General features: G+C 41.9%; 1 pseudogene; it reads right to left on the bottom strand.

Annotated features, from left to right (window-relative positions):
* Positions 1-301: 301 nt before the first annotated feature.
* On the bottom strand, positions 302-2767 carry LOC101008494 (annotated as a pseudogene).
* Between the last annotated feature and the right edge of the window lie 18447 nt (positions 2768-21214).

Here is a 21214-nt window from a genome sequence, read left to right as displayed (position 1 = left end):
GAAGAACAGCCCAGCTGAGCCCAGCTCAGGTCGAAGAACAGTTGGGGGTGGGGTTGTTTTAAGCCACTAAAGTTTTGGGGTAAGCTTGTCAGGAACATTTGACAACCCAAATCACTGGTCATTCATAGATGACTTTTTCCTAAGTACAAGACAATTACTCAAATACAAAGAAAATATGGCAAGTGTTTTCCTACCACAACCTTCTCAGTCAACAGCTGAACTGTAATTTGTCATCGGCTGAAAAAATAAAAAAACCCATACCTTTTATCTTAATTCATAAATATCCATGATTTTTTTTTCTACGACTCTTTAATGCCAATGCAAAGGTACACCAGTCAGCTTCTGACAGTCTGAAGCACTGGCTTAATTCTCATTTAGCCAAAAATAGAAGCCGTCAAAATGAATTATCCACGACTGGATACATGATGGTAAATGAGATTGTTCTCACTCTTCTAGGATGTTGTTACTTAATTTTCCCAAACCATTTCTTCTTATCATCTCCCACGATGAGAAAAAAAAAAAATTAAACTGGTTAGGGTTATAAAAAGAAAAAAAAAGCCTATAACTAGAATTTGAACTCCCATAATCTGCAAGATATAGCACACCATTTAACTACTTCCTCAATTTAAAGCAAAATTCTATAAAATGTAACGTTGTCTGCATTGTAGAGATGATTTCTTCTTTTCTGAGGAAATGAGTAATTGGGAAGCAGGTATTTGTTGAGTTAAAATACAGTGATATTTAAATGGTTTCAAATTTTGCTTATCAAAAGGTAGTCAACCAAAATGCAAGCCTTCCAAATTCAAATTCTGTCTTCATATAAACTTTCTTGTGTCTGTTCTTGATCTTTTTAGGGAGAGGGTGAAAGTCCACATCTATTTCTGTGCTGAAGTTTTGGCAGGTTTTCTCATGTGAAACTTTTCTGTTGCATCAGGCCCATGTTTTCATAGACTCCAACATTGTCTTCTCTCATTTCTGCACAGGGTGGCGCTGGAGTGCAAGGCGGGAGGGGGCTCTGAGCTCCACTTGTCTGTGGTCTACTAGAGAATACTTAATATTTGTATATTCGTGCCCTTTCCTCTTGCTTTTCTGCTCTTCTTCAATCCTGTGCTGTCGTGTTTCAATATAATGCTGCACTGCCATATAGATAAATGGGTACTGCGCTTCTGTCTGGGCCATCCCTGGCCTCTGAGACTGTATCATGTGGATGGTTTTGGGAACGTCAATGTTGCTAGTCAACACTTTTCTCTCTGGTGATTTCAATAAGACTATTAATCACAGTGAACGTCCCTGTATGGCCAGTTCCAGCACTGCAGTGGACCACAACCGGCCCTGCATCCATGATGCTCTCCTGCTTATGGTGCACCTCCTCCAGGAAGTCCAGCATGCCCCCGGGGTCGCTGAGCACTCCGTGGTCCGGCCAAGTCCAAAACCAGTATTTCCACACCATTCTCTCCATATTCCCCTGGAGTAGAGCTTGTCCAACCTTCGAAAATTTAAGTTCTCTTAGCATATAGTCATGAGCGGCGCTTTCTTTGACGTTCCTAACACGCATGACCCCATATTCTTGTAGAGTATACTCATCAGACCGGTATTTGACACATTTACTCTTTCTTCTCTCCATTTCTTTCATTGTCACGACAATCACTTGGGAGTTTGCTTGGAAATCCAGCAAAAGTCGTTCACCGTGTTTTGCAGGCAACCTTGTGTGGCAATGCAACTCTTTCTGGGCTTTGAATTTTTGCACTTGGTTTCAAATTCAGGCACGATGATATTTGTATTGATGTAACCTGAAATAGGCTCATTGGGATCACCATCACGTAGAACAACCCTGGCATGATCAAAGGGCAGGATGTTTTTATACCAATTTAATTTTTGTTTTCTTGCCTTTGACCCTCTTTTCGGCTGTAGAGAAGTTTGCACTCCTGTTGTTGTAGGGTCTCAAATTCTTCCCAAAAGCCTTGTTGGACTTTATCTGTGGTCTCAGCTAATGTGCTTAGTTCTCAAACTCTGCTTTCTGTTTCAGCAACATTTATACAAGTCATGTTAAGGGCTGCTTGAGTCATAGGACTGTACCCAGTGTTTCCAGCATAGGATTCTTCTTGTAACGTTTCACAAGATCCGTCAAAGAATCAAACCGTTCTCCTCCACCAACGTCGTATTTCAGTTCCTGACAGCGAATCGTGACGTGGGTCACTTTAGACTTGCCGTCGTCGCTCTCCCTTTTGTCATCACCGGTGCACACAGAGAGAACAAAATCTCCAGGGTGGCTCTGGCTCTCTTGTATAAGAAAGCTACCATGTTTTCCTTTTTCAGTTAATAATTTCTCTGCTTCTTTCCCAAACAGGTGTCCGGGAAACCATCTTTCAGAGGTAGGATCTGCATAGTTCAGAGGATATTTAAGCTCAATAATATCTCCATTCTTCTCTTTTAATTGCCTGTGATGTTCCATGTAATACTGGACCAACTCAGCCAAAGTTGCAAACTTCTTCCCTCTGTACGGGTCCTAGTAATCACAGTGTTCTGAATCTTGATGTGGGTGACAGCTCCATTTCTTCTAACGGAACATGTGAAGTCTCCAGGGTTACTTTTACTAGGACTTGCCAAAATACTGCCATCAACTCCTCTTGTTAACAATAGGTTTTTCTGCCTCCACACCACTGATATTTGGGTGAAACCATTGTCTCCAAGCCTCAGTTTCCTCCATTCTTTTCTTTCTATAAGATAAAGATAGTAGGCTGGGTGCAGTGGCGCATGCCCGTAATCCCAACACCTTGGGGGCCTGCAGCAGGAGGATCGCTTGAATTCAGGAGTTAGAGGCCAGCCTGGGCAAAAAAGCGAGACTTCATTTCTACAAAAAATACAAAAAGCTAACCAGGAGTGGAGGCTGCAGCGGGAGGATCACTTGAGCCCCCAAAGTCAAGGCTGCAATGAGTCATGATCACGCCACTGCACTCCAGCCTCCTTTATTTTTATTTTTAATGAACAGGGATCTTTTTAAAATGGAAGTGGTTGGTCTTTGATGTCTGACTTCCTTTACTAATAAATAAACCCAGAGAACTATTTGCAATGGTGTAGCATTTAGAATCAACAGGCTTCAAAACAGAGAGGGTCTATTCCGTTTTGTTTTGAAGCCACCCTTTGCACAAAACATATGGTAATCTCAGGCAGCCCATGAAGCAATCGGCAAGATCTGAAGGATGAGAACAGTGTGTTCTTTGAAATCCCTCTGACAAGCAGACAGTCCCTCCTTCCCTCAAACCATCCTCAAAGGGAAGTGTGTTGGCTTGGGCAGTAATGAGACGGTGTGGGAATTCCCCTGTCCCCTTGGTTCACTTTACAGACAAACTTCATTAGGGTTAAAGATGGGTCATTCCCATCCACAGATTCCTTCACTTGAAATCAAGACTTCTTGGGAAATACGAATTTGGAGAATAGGTGAAAGTGAACTATAGTTCCCCCAGAATAAATTTTTTAAAAATCAGGTGGTATTAAAAATTGCTGTTTTATGACATTACCAATAGATGGCAGCACGAGATTCATCTTCGCCCATAAGCAGCTTCACCCCTGCTTTTCCTGGTGAACATTCACTGACAAACTCGGCCTCAGTCCCTTTGACGCTCTTGGTGTCATCAGAGAACAATTTGAGGTGTGCAAGAAAAATCTTTGGGTTACCCCCCCACACACACTTCTCTAGGTGACCTCAAACCGCAATCACCAATCCACTGTGGTACTGGGACCTGGAAAAACAGCAAGGAAACTAAAAACAAAACAAAACAAAACAAAAACCCATCCTGTGAGCTCTGCAAGGGAGAACAAGATCATGGCACACAGGCAATTAGCAAACTAAGTTGAAGATGAGTTCTGTTCAGAAGAGTCAAAAACCAAAGAAAACAATTTTTGTGAATTGCATTTTTAAGATCACTGCTTCCAAATACCGGAGCGTCAACATAAAGACTCATAAGCGATGTATTCTGACTTGACCCCTGCAGTTCCTTCAAGTTCCAAAAACCTCTGATCTGTGAATAGAAGAGTTTTAGCAGATAAATTTCCAAGAGAATGAAACTATTTCTAGACACTAGTCTAGTACCTACATGTATTAAAACACAAAAATAAACAAACAAAAAGACCTTTATGCTAATCAAAATATTTTTTAACAGAAAGGAAACCAAAACCTATTGGACCCAGCCCACAAGAGCTGTTTTTCTTCCAATGCACATAGCAATGGATTCATGTTTTGGACACCAATTATGTTTCTACACCCACTGTAGAAAGAATAGAATAGAATAGAATGGAATAGAATGGAATAGAATAGAATAGAATAGAATAGAATAGAATAGAACAGAACAGAACGGAATAGAACTGAATAGATCAGAATGATCACAGTCTGCAGGGTTGTAAGGTAAAATTTCTTGCTCTACATCATGGGCCAAAGAAAACTTGCAAAGCTCTGCCATGGAGAACAGCATCTGTCTTCAACCTTTGTATCTTCCACAGCCCAACACCAATAAGCTCCTCACCATCAAAACATCTAACTGGGCAAATAGAATTTTTGGTGGGTTTGAGTGGCACCAAGCATCAAGCTGCATTAATACTCTTCCCAATCACTGACATACAAATATGGAGAATTTGGTTATTTATCACCGTTTTCTGCATATCCATACTATTCCAAGACAATCCCAATTTCTGGCTTTTTGTTCTGCTCTTCCATAAGCAAAATCATACTGATAATGTCATATGTCCTGTGTTTCAGTTTGGAAAATATAGTCCCTGATTAAATCAATGGGCATGGGATAAAAACTTCAATGTCTAAACGGGCTGGGTAGGTAGAATCAATGAGTGAAGCAAGCCAGAAATAACAAATGACTAAAACGTGGATTTTGTAGGAGATATATACATCTTTTAAAAGTTAATAATAACATTAAAAAAGGAAAATGACATCGTGCTGGGCAGAAGAAATTAGGTCTTCTATGGACTGAATTTTATCCCTTCAAAATTCATATATTGAAGTCCTAGCTCCCAATGTGACTATATTTGGAGACAAGTCTTTAGGAGGTAGTTAAGGTTAAATGAGGACATAAGGGTGGGGCCCTAATCCTGTATGACTGGTGGCCTTATGACCTTATTAGAGAAGGAAGAGATCTCTCTCTCTCTGTGAACATGCACCAAGGAAAGGCATGTGACCACATTGCAAGACGACAAATGTGTACAAGCCAGAAAGACAGCCCTCACCAGGGAACCAAATTAGCCAGCACCTTGATTTTTGAGTTCCCAGCCTCCAGAACTGTGAGAAATAGATTTCTGTTGTTTAAGTCGCCCAGGCTTCGATCTTTTGTTACAGCAGCCTGAGCAGACTAATGTGAAGCCTTAGGCCTGAATATGCCCAGGGCCCTCCAGAGGGCAACTTCAGGTTGAATGAAGCCCTGCAGATTGAACAAAGCACAAACTCACTGGGGTAACTACCTGATGTCATTTAAGTATCAATTCTCATCAGGGCTCTGAAGTCCCTGGGCAACCTGTAACAGGATATTCATTCATTAAACAAATATTTCAAGGGTACAAGATTGAAACTAGTTTGACTGTGAGTCAAGTGGGCCAAAGAACAGCTATTTGGAGACCATAGAAAGAAAATGTGAGCAATTCCAGAAGAATGGGTGATCTCCAGAGTTTCAGGATGAGCATCTAAGCACTCCCACACCCATGGGCCTGGGAAGAGATTGGCATCAGCAGGGCGGGGATCGTAGCATGGGCTTTCAATTTCATCTTCTCATCCTGCTCCAAGTCATTTTCTCTCCTGTTCTAGTACAATTCAATTGTTATTTGATTTAAGCCTCATAGTTTTCAGAATTTCTTTCATTTTTTTCAATAATTATATTTTTAAATACACATCTAGGTACATTGGGGAAGAAAAGAAATGAAAATTCTTGTGTTCTTGGCACTTTTCGTTAGGTAGATAATAAACAAAGTAAGTAAAAAATGTGAGATGGCAGAAGGCCATAACATGCATTGGTAATATTGTTTGAGAATATTAAATTCTGCTAAATAAGAAAGCAACTGAAATAAGTGAAACTCATGTTTAAGTATAGGAAAATCAGTTAGCAGCATGAGAAACAGGTTAGAAAGATCAAGTGGAGCATCCATACACACACAGGGACAGGAAGGAAGGGCAGCGCCAGGATACCTACGATTCATAACGCTGTAATATATGTGAGACACTCGATATTCATGAGTTCTTTATTTGGCTACGCATTTGTGAAATTTATTCTGACCTTGAGTGACCTTTGCCCCCCAAAACCAAATAGAATCTTGGCTGCTCAGCAGGTTAATTGGCAAGCACCAGCCACACCCATGTGCTGGACCCTTATACTGTTTCCATCTGCTGAGACTCCATGGTCAAAAGTTTAATGCTGAGTCGGGCACCGTGGCTCATGCCTGTAATCCCAGCACTTTGGGAGGCCGAGGTGGGCAGATCACCTGAGGTCAGGAGCTCGAGATCAGCCTGGCCAACATGGTGAAACCCTGTCTCTACTAAAAATACAAAAATTAGCTGGGCATGGTGGTGGGCACCTGTAATCCCAGGTACTTGGGAGGCTGAGGCAGGAGAATCACTTGAACCTGGGAGGAGGAGTTTGCAGTGAGCTGAGATCGCACCGGGACAGAGTAAGACTCCGTCTCAAAAAAAAAAAAAAAAGTAAGCTGAGTGCTGGTCCTAGTGACTGCCAGGAAAGGCTGGTGTGGTACAGAAAGAAACAGACATCTGAACATCTTCCTGGTTAGAGTTTTTACCCATTTGTGTGCCATGTGAGGCATGTTAACTCGCCCCCACTTCTCCAGCATGAATTTTGAGTCAATTTAATAAACCATATGATTCCATCACTTTCATTTGATCTGTGATCCCTTCTGGGAGAGTTTGCCTAGTTGTGGACTCAGAGGCTGCCATTGATTGCAATGAAATAATTTCCCACATGGCAGTGATTTAAAAATGAAAAAGTATTACAGCATCCAAAATAAAGCATGGAAAGGAGATAGATGGGTTTCCATTTTAAATACAATGCTCAGGGAAGGTCTGATTGAGAAGGTTCCATTTCAGCAAAGATGTTAAGGAGGTGTGGAAGAAAGATACGTAGCTATCTTGAGGAAGATCATTCCAGACATAGGGAACCACAAATGCAGAGGTTCTCAGCCATGAGTTTACCTGAGCAGCTCCAGCAACAGGAAGGAGGCCAGTGTGGCCAAGTGGAGTGAGCAGGGTGGCAGGAACTAAGTTTGAAGTCACACAGGACCTGCCCCTACAGGCCCTATAGGTCATTGGAGTAACTTTGGCTTTTACTCTAAGATGGTTTTCCACTGGACAGGAAAGTGGTCAAATTTATATTTTTATGTGATCAGTCTGGCTGCTGTATACCAGAAGGGAATAGAGAAAGATTGTGGAGGTCAATTAGGAGACTACAGCAATGATCCAGACAAAGATGACCGTGACTCAGATCAAAATGGTAGCAGTAAACGTGGTAAGAAGTGATGAGACTCTGGATATGTTCTGAAAGTGAAGCCAATGGGATTTGCTATTGGATTGGATGTAGGGGGAAACAAAGAGAGGAGTCAATGATGAATCCCAGGATTTGGGCTTTAGCAGCTGGAAAGATGGAGATGCCACAAATGCAGGAGGGAGAAATATGGGAGAAGTTAGTATCATTTTACAGAAGAAGGAACTGAAACGTAAATAACTTATCCATACGCACATAGGAAATGAATTATTCAAGCCAAGAATCAATCCAAGTCAAGCCATTTCCAAGCTCATGTGTGTGTTTTCTGTCTCTCAAGTCCCTGAGAAGAGTATCCAGGGAGTAATGGGAGTTGAGTAGATGGAGCAGTTAATTCTGCCAGCCGTGGGGCTCAAAGGTTTCACAGAGGAAAACATGCAGCTTGGCCTTGAGGGGTCTGGACCAGGTCTGGGAGAAGGGCAGGTATTCCAGACAGAAAGGAGCATGGATAGAACTGAACAATAAATAGTGTAGGGAAAATTCAGAGGTTTGAAATGTCACTTTATAATTCTGTGAAGTTGTCTTATTCATGTGAAGATAGGGTCATATTGCAGCAACTTTTCAATATGTATTCAGTGGGTAGCTAACCCAATTACTGCTAGATGTGGGAATACAATGTTTTCACTGTGTGTTTATTATTATGCAAATAAGCATGCACAAAGACGAGGTCTGCATTGCCCCTCTGTTGAGGAGAAGGCATTGCCCAGATGCTGTGGACAATGCACCAGAGTGATGCAACGAGGCTGGTGCAGGGACAGTAGAAAGAAGCTGGAAGGTGGAATGGGCAAAGGCTTCTGCCTGGTGAAGAGCCCCTGGCACTGCCATGCACAGGAAGCAAATAGAGAGGATGAAATCCCTTCTCCCTCCTTCTGCCTTCCACTCTCTCCTCAGCATCCTTTGGGGCAGAACCCAACAGGCAGCCGACATGGAGATAACAGGGATGTCAGAGTCCAGCCCAGCATCAGAAAATTGAGTATAAACAGCTTAGTCTGGAGCTGAGAGACACTAGGGTATCAACCACTAAAGCAGTAAAATAGGTATAATAATGCCTGCCTTAAAGGACAGATTAGATTATATGTATAAAAATACAATGTGCTTTGTATTGAAAATAACATTATTGACAAAGGCTATGGAAGGTTTATTGGGCTGGTTGTAAAGGATCAAACTGATATATAGGATGTTGACATTCTGCTTTTTAGCCACTAACTTGTATATATGTAAGCAAATAAGGTGAAATTAACTTCAACCTTGAGCCTTCGTTTTGGAAAAGTGTCAAACTGCTTTGCTATAGACACTTGTAACCAGGGTGAAAGATGTCCAGTGTCCTGATTCTAATGACTATGTTTGTAAGAGCCCCTCCCCTCGATATGTAGGGCAATTTTCCAATTCTGGAAAAATCGCATATCCTAGCTCTGGGAAAGGAGCTATCTCAGACTTGCTTCTGTTCAACAGGGAGCCTGAAAGAAGCTGGATTATTGGATGAGTTGCACCTATATTATATCGCTGGAACAAGCCAATTGGGAAAAACCACTTTGTCTTGTGCTTGTTGTTTATGGTAGACATTGATGTTTATATTGACTTTTTTCAGAGTAATTTTGCCACATAGCTTCTCAAACACGTTATATTTCCATTTTTATTGGTTCATTTCACAGAAAGAAATCCTGTATTAACGTGTAGTTGATCCCCAAAACCTTGCCTCTGAATTATGACATTTATCTTTGAGAATTGTTACTTTTGTTTTCCAAAGGGACCTTCACTTTGTATTTCATGAGATTCCATGTGTTACAGATTATATTGACTTACTAATTCTACAAATAATAATTGAGGGCTTACCATGTGCCTGATCCAATGCTAAGCGATCAACCAAAAAGTGATTGTCCTTGCCTTCATGGAGGTTATAATCTATTGAGAAAGAGATTATATATAAACACAAGATATAAATATATAAACACACAAACACAAAGGTTCTGTATGATGAAGGACTCTGTGAACTGGGATGAAGAGCATAGGAAGTGAATTTAGCATATAAGTTTAGAAAGGTCTACCAAAAAAAATATTGGAATTATGACCTATAGGACATGTCAAGCCCATGATGGGTAGGTGGATGTCTTGGCAGAATTGAAGGTAGAGGAGAAGACTACAAAATGGTCAGTCAGTACGGCTGAGATGCAGTGAGAGGCCTCGGTGAGGCTAGAGAACAGTCAGACCCTCCCTACATGCATTTTATTCTAAGGTCAACAGGAAGCCTTGGGGGACTTAAAAAATGGAGTTACATATTCCACTTTGACTTTTGGGTGGAGAATGGATGATGGTGCATAAGTGGATGGAGGAGTTTAATTAAGAGGATGCTGCAGTGGTCCAAGCAGTAACACCCTGTGTCTGTCTCCAGGGGTGGACATTCACGTAGAGAGAGAAATTATCATGGCTTGAACTGGGGGAAGAGTGGTAAAGATACATTGACTTAGATTTGAGCTCTATTTTGGAAATCTGATCTGCAAGATTTGGTTATTGATTGCATTTAGAGGAGGATATTCCTGGGTTCCTTGCTTGAGCAATTGAATGGATGGATAAAAGAGTTTCTGGATGAACGGACTTGTGACAAGAGAAAAAATAAAGGAAAGAAAGCCAAAAGGGATGTCAGGAGTGAAAGGCTTTGTACAACCAATCAGTATATGCACACACAATCAAAAGAAATGCATTCCCGTATAAAAAGGGCTCATACACAATAATTAGTGGTAACAGACTGACTTGTGGAAGACAGTATATATCCTTTTATTAAAAACTGAAATTTCTATAGCAACAACTTAAAGTAGGGCCACTAGTTTTTCTCTACAAACTTACCTTGGTGAATTCACTGCCATTTAAAATAATTAATGCCTCTTGGCTTTAGAAATGGGAAAAAATCTCTAGGAACAATTATTTAATACAAAATTTCAAGGCATAGAAAAGGTAATCCTTTGGTGTCAAGTTACTCAACGCAAAGTCATAGTTATTACATCTTGGAGAATAAAGAGCCTTTGTTAGAGATGATCTGTGATTTTTGAAGATCATATTGATTCAGAAAATGGTAGAGTCAATATTGGAATCCAGGGGAAAATAAGAGTTGAAATTCTTAAATGAGTCAGGACAAATGATCAGAATCACCTGGAGACAAAACTATCCACTTTCAGGTTTCAATAATCCCATCTGGCTGTCTATGCTCCCTAGAGTCATTGAAATACTATTCCATGCTTTAATTTAATTGTTTGGATATGGTCATAGGCTTTGTAATAAACTCTAATTTAAATAGATCAATAAGATCATAATTACAGGTACTCCTTTAATAGTCTTTACTGTAGACTCTGAAATGACAGAGAAAAACTTTCTATGATAATTAACAGCCAAAACAAAAACTAAAACATTCTAATCTGATTTCAAAGATATTTCCCACTGTTAATCATGATAGACCAAACCATTAACTCATAATGGGTTAAGGCTTTAAACATAGAAACTGTCACTCACTGAACTTGACCATAAAATAAGTGGCTTCTAACATTTTATTTTCAATATATCTAGGCTTAACATAGATTACTTGTCACATGAAAATCCCAGCTGATGATGCCTGCAGATGAAAATAGGGTGGTGAGAGTTTGGCCTTTGACATAGTAAAGCTCTGTTTATGGAGACACTGCTTAATGGTTCAGAACACAGACTCAGGGCTTAACTATCTGGGTTTGAATTCCAACTGTCCCCTCTTACCACCACCAAATTTCTACCAGTGTGATCCTCGCTAAGTTGACATCAATACTCTGCACTTTGGTTTCTTCATCAGCGAAGATAATAATCTACCCAACCCTAGGGTCTTGTATGGTTTAAGTGAGATAATTTTGTCTGGAGGGTTTATGACGTGCTCTCTCCATGTAAGTACTAACACTCTGGGTGACTGTGTAAGAGGTGGTGTTTGTTTGGGTTTTAGCTCTTCATAAACCAACCACAGGAAGATGTGGTGGCTTGATATGAGCAAATGCTTGTACTGAATTCTTTTTCAAACCATTCCTGGCGTGTATTAGAACCTAACCATAAACAATATGAAAAGACCTGCCTTTCAAAAAATTTGATGTTATTTGGATCCTTTTGACCCTACTATTTTTAACTTAGCTGATGAATGATATTCACATTCGAGATGCTTATCCCATTTAGGTATTATTCAAAGAGCTTGGAAAAGCAATAAATGGTGGCTTATATTTTAAGAAATAATTTTATATTTATCATGACTGTCATATGCAGAGTACTTTGCAAGCCTTATGGAAGAGATGCAAAAATCTTAAAATATGGTTGCTTAGGCCAAAGTAGCCTATAGTCTTATCGGAGAGGTGAATATATATTCAGAAGATAAATTGAACCAAGCTGGGTGGTGGCAGTATTAAGTGTAACTAAAATTAAAGTTTTCCAGTCTCAGATGCCAAATTACAATGCTGGAGTTACAGCCTTCCAATTACTTTTAAGCCCCATGGATATGCCAGAAACAGAGAATCCTCCTGGGGCCTGAGGCAGTAGGTATGGGCAGGAGAGCAGGTCTTAGAGAAGAGGCTGCTTTTGAATTCCATCCAATAGTGTGGCAGTGGTGAAGAGTCTACCTACTTTGCTGGCCTTGGAAAACAGGATAAATATCAGGCATATTTCTTTAGTACACTCTGATTTTTAGGAGCTTATTATCTCATCGAAGAGATGAGTTATATGCCTCCCAAAACTGATCATTTCATTCCCTACATAAAGCCCATTACTGTCTTTCAGGACAAAACCACAGTCCTTAGCAAAGCATACAAGATACTGATGACTTGCTCCTGTCAGCAATAGTTAGGGGTGCTTTCATCTGCAAGTAATAGGACATTCAATCAGCAGTGGCTTCAACCAGTGCTTCTTAAGCTCTAGTAAACCTTCCAACCACCAGGGCTTCTTATTAAAATGCACATTCTGATTTAGGAGGTTGGGGTGGGGGCCTGAGATTCCGCATTTCTAACAAGCTCCCAGGTGATGCTGATTCTGCTGGTCTAAGACGAACCTTGCGGATAGCAAGAGCTTAAAAAGAGCTTTAAAAGATGGAGTTTTCTGGCTCTCATATAACAAGAAATCTGAAAGTTGTTCTACACTTGATTCAGAAGATCAACAATGTCAGTGCTCTGGGATTGGCAGATCAGGGAGTGGCAAACTATGCCCCGCAGGCCAAATCTAGTCCAACGATTGCTTTTGTAAATAAAGTTTTATTGAAACACAATTGTTTATGTATTTCCTATGGCTACTTTTGCACTAAAATGTTGGAGCTGTGACAGAGACCATATCACCCACAAAGCCCAAAATGTTTACCTTCACCTGCCCCTTTATAAAAATAGTTTGCTAACCCCCAGCTTAGACATCATTATTTGCCTCTGATCTGGGCACCTCTCCTCTCTAAACTCAGTGAGGACTCTGTTAATAAGGAAGAGAGGGAGGAGGGAGCCATGTCTGCAACGTGACTCCTCTCACATCCTGCCATCCTCTGGTGTAGACTCACCTTGCAGCCATGGCAACCACAGGCAGTTCCCCAAAGGCATCATGCTTCACTGTGGCTTCAGAAAATGCCATGTGGGTTTTGAGGACAATGAGATCAGAACGTTTGCCTTAAACAATATAAAGGCTTAGAGGCTGGGCAGGTAACTATGGGGACGACACGGAGGTGGCCTCAGGTTCCAAGCTAAAGCATTTGGACTTACAAGTCATGGGGGTGGGCAGTGGCAGCCTTGGGGATTTGTAAAGCATAGGGTCAGTTTAGTGTTCTATGCATGTAACTCTGAGAATACTGGGCAGATAGCCTATTTATTAGTCTGTTATGACTGACATGAAATGCCACAGACCAGGTGGCTACAACCACAGAAATTTAATTTATCACTGTTCTGGAGGCTAGAAGTTCAGATCAAGATGCTGGAAAACTCATCCTAGTGAGGCCCTCTGGCTGACTTGTAGATGGCCGCCTTTTCTCTGTGTATGAGCAGAGAGAAAGAGTAGTGTCTCATCCTCTTCCTATAAGGACACAAGTTCTATCAAATTAGGGCCCCATCCTTATGATCTCATGGAACCACAATTACCTCCAAAAACACCCCATCTCCTAATACAGTCACATGGGGTTAGAGCTTAAACATATCAATCTAGGGATGGGCGGGGACATAATTCAGTTCCTAACAGCTGCTGGAGGGAGAAATGTATGTAAGGAGACAAGTTGGACCTACCCATGAAATATTAGAGACTGAGAATACAAGGTCTGATCTAGAAAATTGGGTTCTAAGAATGGAAAGGAATGAATGGGTGACAAAACAGAGATTGTTTTTAAAAAAATCAGTAGGTCTTGGTAACTAAATGAATTCAAGCAAAGAGTGATTGTGTCTGACAGCTGTGTTTAAAGCCTAGTGAAAAGCGAATGGAATCACAATTAACAGAAAAATGAAGACGTGGGGAACAAGAAAATCTTTGGGCTAATGTAATGGTTTGGGATCTATTTAGTCTGAGGTGAGGTGATCCAGGTGTGTTTGGAAGACTATTAATTCTTCTTCCCTGAAGTAAATGCTATCTAACACACCTTTTATGAAGAAGTTGTGAATATTGAATTGTTTTTGAAAGTCATTGCACCCTTTCCTTGAGACCCATGTAATTATGTGGAAGAATGAATGTCAGGTTCTTCATTATCTATCCTCAATCCTGCATATTAGGATTTAAGCCAACTTCTCTTATTCTGACCAGTGGGGATGTAGTCATCACCATGACATGTTACACATAGGATCCTCTAAAGAAATAGTGGAGATTCATTCACACATGCATTCAAGCAATAAATATATAGTAAATATACAGTTCTGGGCACTAGGAATTTTTTTTTTTTTTCCAGTTGTAAGATTTAATAGAGTGAAAACAGAGCTCTCATACAAAGGGAGGGGACCCAAAGGGGGTAACCATTGCCGGCTTTAATGCCTGGGTTTATATCCCGATCCTTGTCCCTCCTCCTGTGCTCTCAGGTGATAGATGACTGGCTATTTCTTTACCTCCTGTTTTTGCCTAGTTAGCATTTTAGTGAGCTCTTTTTACTACCTTATTGGTCAGGTGTGAGCTAAGTTGCAAGCCCCGTGTTTGAAGGTGGATGTGATCCCCTTCCCAGTTAGGCTTAGGGATTCTTAGTCAGCCTAGGAAATCCAGCTAGTCCTGTCTCTCAGTCCCCACTCTCAACAGGAAAACCCAAGTGCTGTTGGGGAGGTTGGCTGACGACTGCTCTAACTGCTTCCTGCTGAATTGGGCCATAGTAGGGGTCATGCAGTTGAGATTTCCTTGGGAGGGGTTTCTTCGATGTCATCAAATTGGAGCATGGGCTAGCAGGCCAATCCAGGAGTCCATGGTAGATCTTAGTCATGGACTACATCTGGGGCTCCATTTGAAGAACAATTTGTAGTTTTACAGCTTTGATTCTGGAAGAGACAAACTTAATAAGGAGGTTAAAGTTACAGGGATTGAAATGTATGGCCTGCAGTGCAGGGGATTATTTCTTTGGCACGCTTCACAGGCCCTGAGTATCTGCTTGATAGTTTTGAAAAGGCCTGGTCCGGTAAATAATGATTTGGCCATCTGATGGGTGCTATCAATGCCTAAGTGAAAGGTCTGGTGAAGGGTTTTAAGTAATTTCCATTGGTTAGCTGCAGGCAAAAGTATTTTTCCTTCTTTGGTGGCTAGCCATCCTGAGGGGAGGAAACTATGTCCTCGTGAGGTTGCCCATTCTATTTCTCCTGCTAAGTACTGGGGCTTGGTTTCCCAGAGGGGATTACCCCATACTAGGGGTCCTTCTATAAGCATTTATAATGGAGGGTCCTGCCTTGTGGCTCTTTTGGCTTCAATATCCGCTTGGCAGTTCCCTTCTATTTCCCTTTCCTTTCCTTTCTGATGACCCCGGCAGTGTAAGACTGCCACCTCTTTAGGTTTCTGTACAGCTAATAATAATCTCCTAATGGCTTACTGATGTTTGGTAAGTGTTCCCTCGTAAGTTAGGAATTGCCTTTCTCTCCATATTGCTGTATGGGCATGGAGGACTAGGTAAGCCTACTTAGAGTCTGTATATATATATACCCTTTTTCCTTCTCCTAATTCTAGTGCCCAAGTGAGGGCTGATAGTTCTGCCAGCTGAACGCTAGTTCCTGGAGCAAGGGGATTACTTTCAAGTATTCCATTATAACTGACCACTGTATACCCCGCTTTTCGAAGTCCTTTTTCTACAAAGGAACTTCCATCAGTATACAAGTTGAGACCGGGATCAGTCAAGGGAACCTCTAGAAGGTCCCTTTGAGTGGCATAGATTTGAGCAATCACCGTTGACAGTTACGTTCTATCTTTTCTTCATTGTCTGGGAGAAACATGTTGGGTTAAGAGTTGCATAAGTACTGCATAAGTATGCAGTCACAGCACTGGCCCTTCAATTAATAAAGCCTGATATTTAAGTAAAACAGTTGTCTGACAGCCACAAGTCTCCTTTAGCAGTGAGTATGTCGTTTACATCATGAGATGTCCACACAGTAAGATCTCTTCCTTGTATCATTTTAACTGCTTCAGATACTAAGACTGTTACTGCCACCACTACCCATAAACAGTGAGGCCAACCCTTTGCCACTACATCAGTTTCCTTACTCGGGTATGCCATGGGTTGCAAGCTGGTCCCTCGGACCTGTGTAAGGACTCCTAGAGCTATTTCTGTTTTCTCTGTGACATATAAAGAAAAGTCTTGCCCCGTTGGCAAGCTTAACCCTGGGGCTTGGGTTAGGGTCTTCTTTAGGGCCTGGAAAGACACTTTCGTTTCAGGTGTCCATCTTACTAAATGGGTATTGGCTTTCTGAGTTTCCTTAATTAGTGTATATAATGGTCTGGCTATTTCGCCATGCCTGGGAATCCATATTGGGCAGAGACCTGTTATGCCAAGGAACCCTCTTAGTTGCTTTACGGTTTTGGGATGAGGATAAGCCAGTATAGGCTGGATACATTCCTCACTGAGGGCCCTGGTGACTTTGGATAATTTTAGCCCTAAGTATTCAACCTGCTGTAAGCAGAGCTGAGCCTTTGGTTTGGAAACCTTGTAGCCACAACTGGCGAGGAAGTTTAAAAGCGCTTGGGTGGCTTGATGGCACAAGGTTTCTGAATGGGCGGCTAGAAGTAAATTATCCACGTACTGAAGGACAAGACTGTCCAATATGAGAACTGGCTCAAGCTCTTGGGCTGATGCCTGGCCAAATATATGGGAGCTATCCCTGAAAGCTTGGGGTAAAATAGTCCAGGTGAGTTGAGACGTTGAGTTCAAAGGATCTTCAAAAGCAACCAAGAAATAAGAGTCAGGATGTACAGGGATGCAGATAAAGGCATCCTTAAGGTCCAGGACTGTAAACTACTCTGCTTCCTCTGGTATTTGGGAAAGCAGAGTATAAGGGTTAGGTACAGCTGGGTATAGAGGGACAACAACCTCACTGATAATCCTGAGATCTTGCACTAACCTCCACTGTCCGTTGGGTTTCTGTACTCCTAAAATTGGAATATTGCAGGGGCTACTGCATGGTTTTACTAGGCCTTGGGCTTTTAGGTCCTTAACAATCTTTTGGAGTCATTGTTGAGCCTCGGGTCTAAGGGGGTACTGCTTTGGTAGGGTAAGGAGGTGGAATCCTTTAGTTTAACTTGAACAGGACAGGCATTCTTTGTTCATCCATATTGTCCTTCTGTTGCCCAGACTTCAGGATTAATTCCTTCCTCAAGCAGGGGACAACAAACAGGTGTTCTTTCTCCTATGTGCAGGTGTAAAATGGCCCCTGCTTTTGCTAGAAAGTCTCTCCCTAACAAGGGAGTGGGGCTTTCAGTCATAATTAGAAAAGCATGTGAAAAGAGTAAATTTCCCCAGTCACAACTTAGTGGATGGGAGAAGTATCTAGTGACTGGCTGTCCTAGGACCCCTTGGATAGAGACAGATCTGATGGACAGTTGTCCGGAACAGGAGAGTAAGACTGAGAAGGCCACGCCAGTGTCCAGGAGAAAGTTAGCCACCTGGTCTTCAATGGTCAAGGATACCCAGGGCTCTGTGAGGGTGATGGGCTGGCATTTGCCCCGGGCACCCTCAGTCCTGCTGCTGGATCATCTGGTTAGGTGGCTTCTGACTCAGAGGACCTTTGTCCCCTGGGGCAGTGGGCCTTACAGTGATTGCCTTGACATAAGGGGCATGGAGGAAGGGCAGCTTATTTCTATTCAGACAATCTTTTTTAAAGTATCCTTGTAGACCGCACTGGAAGCAAACCCTGTTAGGTATTCGATTTGTCTGGGCACTAGGGATTTAAAGGTGTCTAAAAAGGGCTAACTTCAGCAACTTTGAAAGTGAGCTTAATAGTTCTGTTTTAAAAGTGCTTACTCATTTTCTCATGCAAGCTTTCACTTTCTTAAGTTTTCTTTAACTGTCAGGAAAGAAATGAGACAGCATTCTGAGAAGGATCTAGAGGTGCCACCACGAACATTCTGAAGGAGGCTGATAGAGGGTACAACCCACCAAGTCTGGGAGTTGACTTGACAGCCCTGCCCACGAGACAGCACAATAGAGATGTGGCCTGAAGATTGGGGCGCAAACACAGCACAAATTTATCACAACCGAGTCTTAAATTTGCTTTGCTTGTGAAAACCATATACTCACATACCAACAAGAACTCACCCCAGCTGGCCTAAGCTAAGAATCTACAGTCTTGTAAAAAGAACAAGTCAGTAAAAAGACCTTCAGGATCCTTCCAGCTGTTTCCTGTGATTTATCATTTTTACAGTATAGACATTTCAAAATACTTTTTTAACTTCATGCTATGAATTTCAAAAACATTTAAGGGTAACTTCTGTCTTTGGTGGGATATAAGACCACTTGTTCCACTGTGCTTTCTCTTGGTTGGCTTTTATATTTTCTTTCATGCGTGCCCTGTTTTCCAGTAAAGTAACCCTATCCCAGGGCCTTTGACTAGCTCTACTTTTGAATCAACTAATATTTGCTGTTTCCATGTGGCAGATGTGACCTTAGGCCAGGTGCTGTGAGTTAAACAAAGATGAATGAGACTTGGACCCTGCCCTTGAATATTCAAACCAGCCAAGGGTTGGTGGTTAAGCTCTGGACTCAGACAGACCTGGAGTGGAATTCCAGCTTTTCTACCTACCAGCTTGGGCAAGTTATTTACATTCTTCTAAATTCCCCCCCTTTTCCCCCACAACTGGCCATGATACTGTCTACCTCATAGGGTTGCTGTGAGGATTAATTAAATAATAAAGTGCAGTGCCACATGGAAAGTGAATAATTTAGCCTTCTCGTTATTCCTATTATCATTATTTCCATGGGGAAAAGGATGTTTGGACTTTTCCTTCTGAACCCTCTGCACAGAACTCTTCTGTTTTCTTTTGAGAGAAGAGGGAAAACCACTCTGACGAAGATCCGAGATGTGAGTATAGCCTTGACTGCAGATAAACAGAGACAATAGGAGATGATGTCGTACCTCTGTTTAATCTGCGTTGGTCCTGTTTTCATCTTCTCATTTCTGACCTTTGAGAATCATTTGTTGTAGAAAACGACAAATAACATGATCACTTTGCTGATGATTAGTCTCTAGGCATTCACTCAATAAATATTTATTCTGCAGTTTCCGGGTGCCAGGCCCTGATTCAGTGCTAGCAACAGAGTGGTGGACATGGCAGCCATAGCCTCTGACCTCATGGAACACACAGCCCAGCAGATGTCAAGCACTTGCCCAAGGGAAAGAGGAAAGCCCTGGAAGTAAACACGGGGAGCTTTGCCTAGGCCGTCAGGCACACCAGGACCTTCTATCGTAGTGGAAGTCCCATGTGCATGGTGAGTCCCATGTGCATAGTGAGTCCCCTGTGCATGGTGGCAACTCTTAGTTGCCCAAACCGGAAACTCAGGGTGAAATAAATAACTGAGAGCTTGCAGATCTACACAAGGGATTAAATAGTAGAATATTGAAATCCATTGATATCACTGATTTTAAATTGAAAAAGAATTACAAAAGAATGTGGGTTAAGAGATGGTTTAAACCTCTCCAAGCTATTTTACAGCTATAAATGTTAACACAAAAGATATAATAATCTGATAATGGAGGATAATGGCTGATATTTCCTGTGCCTTCCTCCAAGCCTCAGGATGACCCTGGAAAGTAAACTATGAATTTGGATTCAAACCAATGTGGTATGGTTGGAGAGCATCAACTTCATCAGCTGGATATAATGGCTGGAGATGCTCTGAATTTGCAGTTAGCAGGGTTCAGCTGGACTCCATGAAAATGGTAGTTCCATTGGTCACAGGGTCTGCAGTGATTTCATATAAAAATGGCAACCCACTGCCTAGCCGTCTGGCAATGATCTGATTGCTGTCCCTTGAGATTCAGGAAGTTATGATGGTGAACTCACAGGTGAACATGGCTGGATTAGGGATGGGGGACTGAGGCCTGGTATTACACCCATCCTCCAAATGGAATGAGTCTGATGCTGGGTCAGGTCCTGATTGACCCCCAGAGAGCATGGCAGGGTGGTCAGCCATGCGACAGCTCGTAAGAATGAAACCGCACCACACAGAAGTAACAGGGACTCTTTGAGCTCATTCTCCTTGCTTCCATTATGCAGGGAGCTTGACAGGCACCGTCATGTGGGCCAGAGTGGACACTCAGCAAAACAGCATGCACTTGGCTTCTAAAACTCACTCTGCCAGCTCCTGATTTATGAAGGCGGTGGCAAAAGACCTGCTCCTCTCAGCCTCTGTATCCATATCCCTAAAATGAGGGGGTTGTGTTGTATGATGCTGAGGAAAGTTAGGATCAGATAAGGTGATGAGAAACTCTGTTCCTCTTCTGTGTTCCCAGACACCTTAACCAGACACCAGGGAGTCATGGGAGATGCCTCACTCCTTGTTTCTCACCTGCTGTTGTGTCTACCTCCTAAACCCATCCCTTCCTCTCCTTCCCAAGTGGCCTCCCTTATGTCAGGCTGTCTTGTTGTCTCGCCTGAAGAAACAGATTCCCAGTGTCTCACTTCACCCTCCTCATACCATCTCCTCACTCCACCATGAAATAGTGAGAGTGCATTCTGTCTTTTCTCTCTGCATCACGTGTCAAGCACAGTCATATGGAATAAGCTCCCCTCAAAATGTTTGATGGAAGAATAACTAGGTAGAGGAATGAATTAATTAAACCTTCTGTGCAAGTACCATTTTTATAAGATAGCGTCTGAATGTGAGCTGCTATTCTCTGCAGTTCAATAAGCATAAATATTTATTATACATTTGGCACCGTGCTAGGTACTGGACATGTGAAGATGAGTTAGATATAGTTCCTGACATTCAATTACCGCCCAGTGAGCAATGTGGGCTGTATTAGTTAGGGTTCTCTAGAGAAACAGAGGCAACAGGATAGACAGATTGATAGGTACATAGAGATTTATTTTAAGGAATTGTCTCATGCAATTTTGGGGGCAGGCAAGTCAAAATTTGCAGAGATCATCAGGCTAGAGACTCAGAGAAGAACTGATGTTGCAGTTCTAGTCTGAAGACAGACTGGAGGCAGAGTTCCCCCTTCCTTAGGGGACCTCAGATTTTTTCTTTTTTTCTTTTCAAGGCCTTCAACTGA

This window comes from Papio anubis, chromosome 6 (genome assembly GCF_008728515.1).
Source record: "Papio anubis isolate 15944 chromosome 6, Panubis1.0, whole genome shotgun sequence".
Taxonomy (NCBI): Eukaryota; Metazoa; Chordata; class Mammalia; order Primates; family Cercopithecidae; genus Papio; species Papio anubis.
The sequence above is the reverse complement of the archived record's forward strand: the minus strand, read 5'-3'. Positions and strand labels throughout refer to the sequence as shown.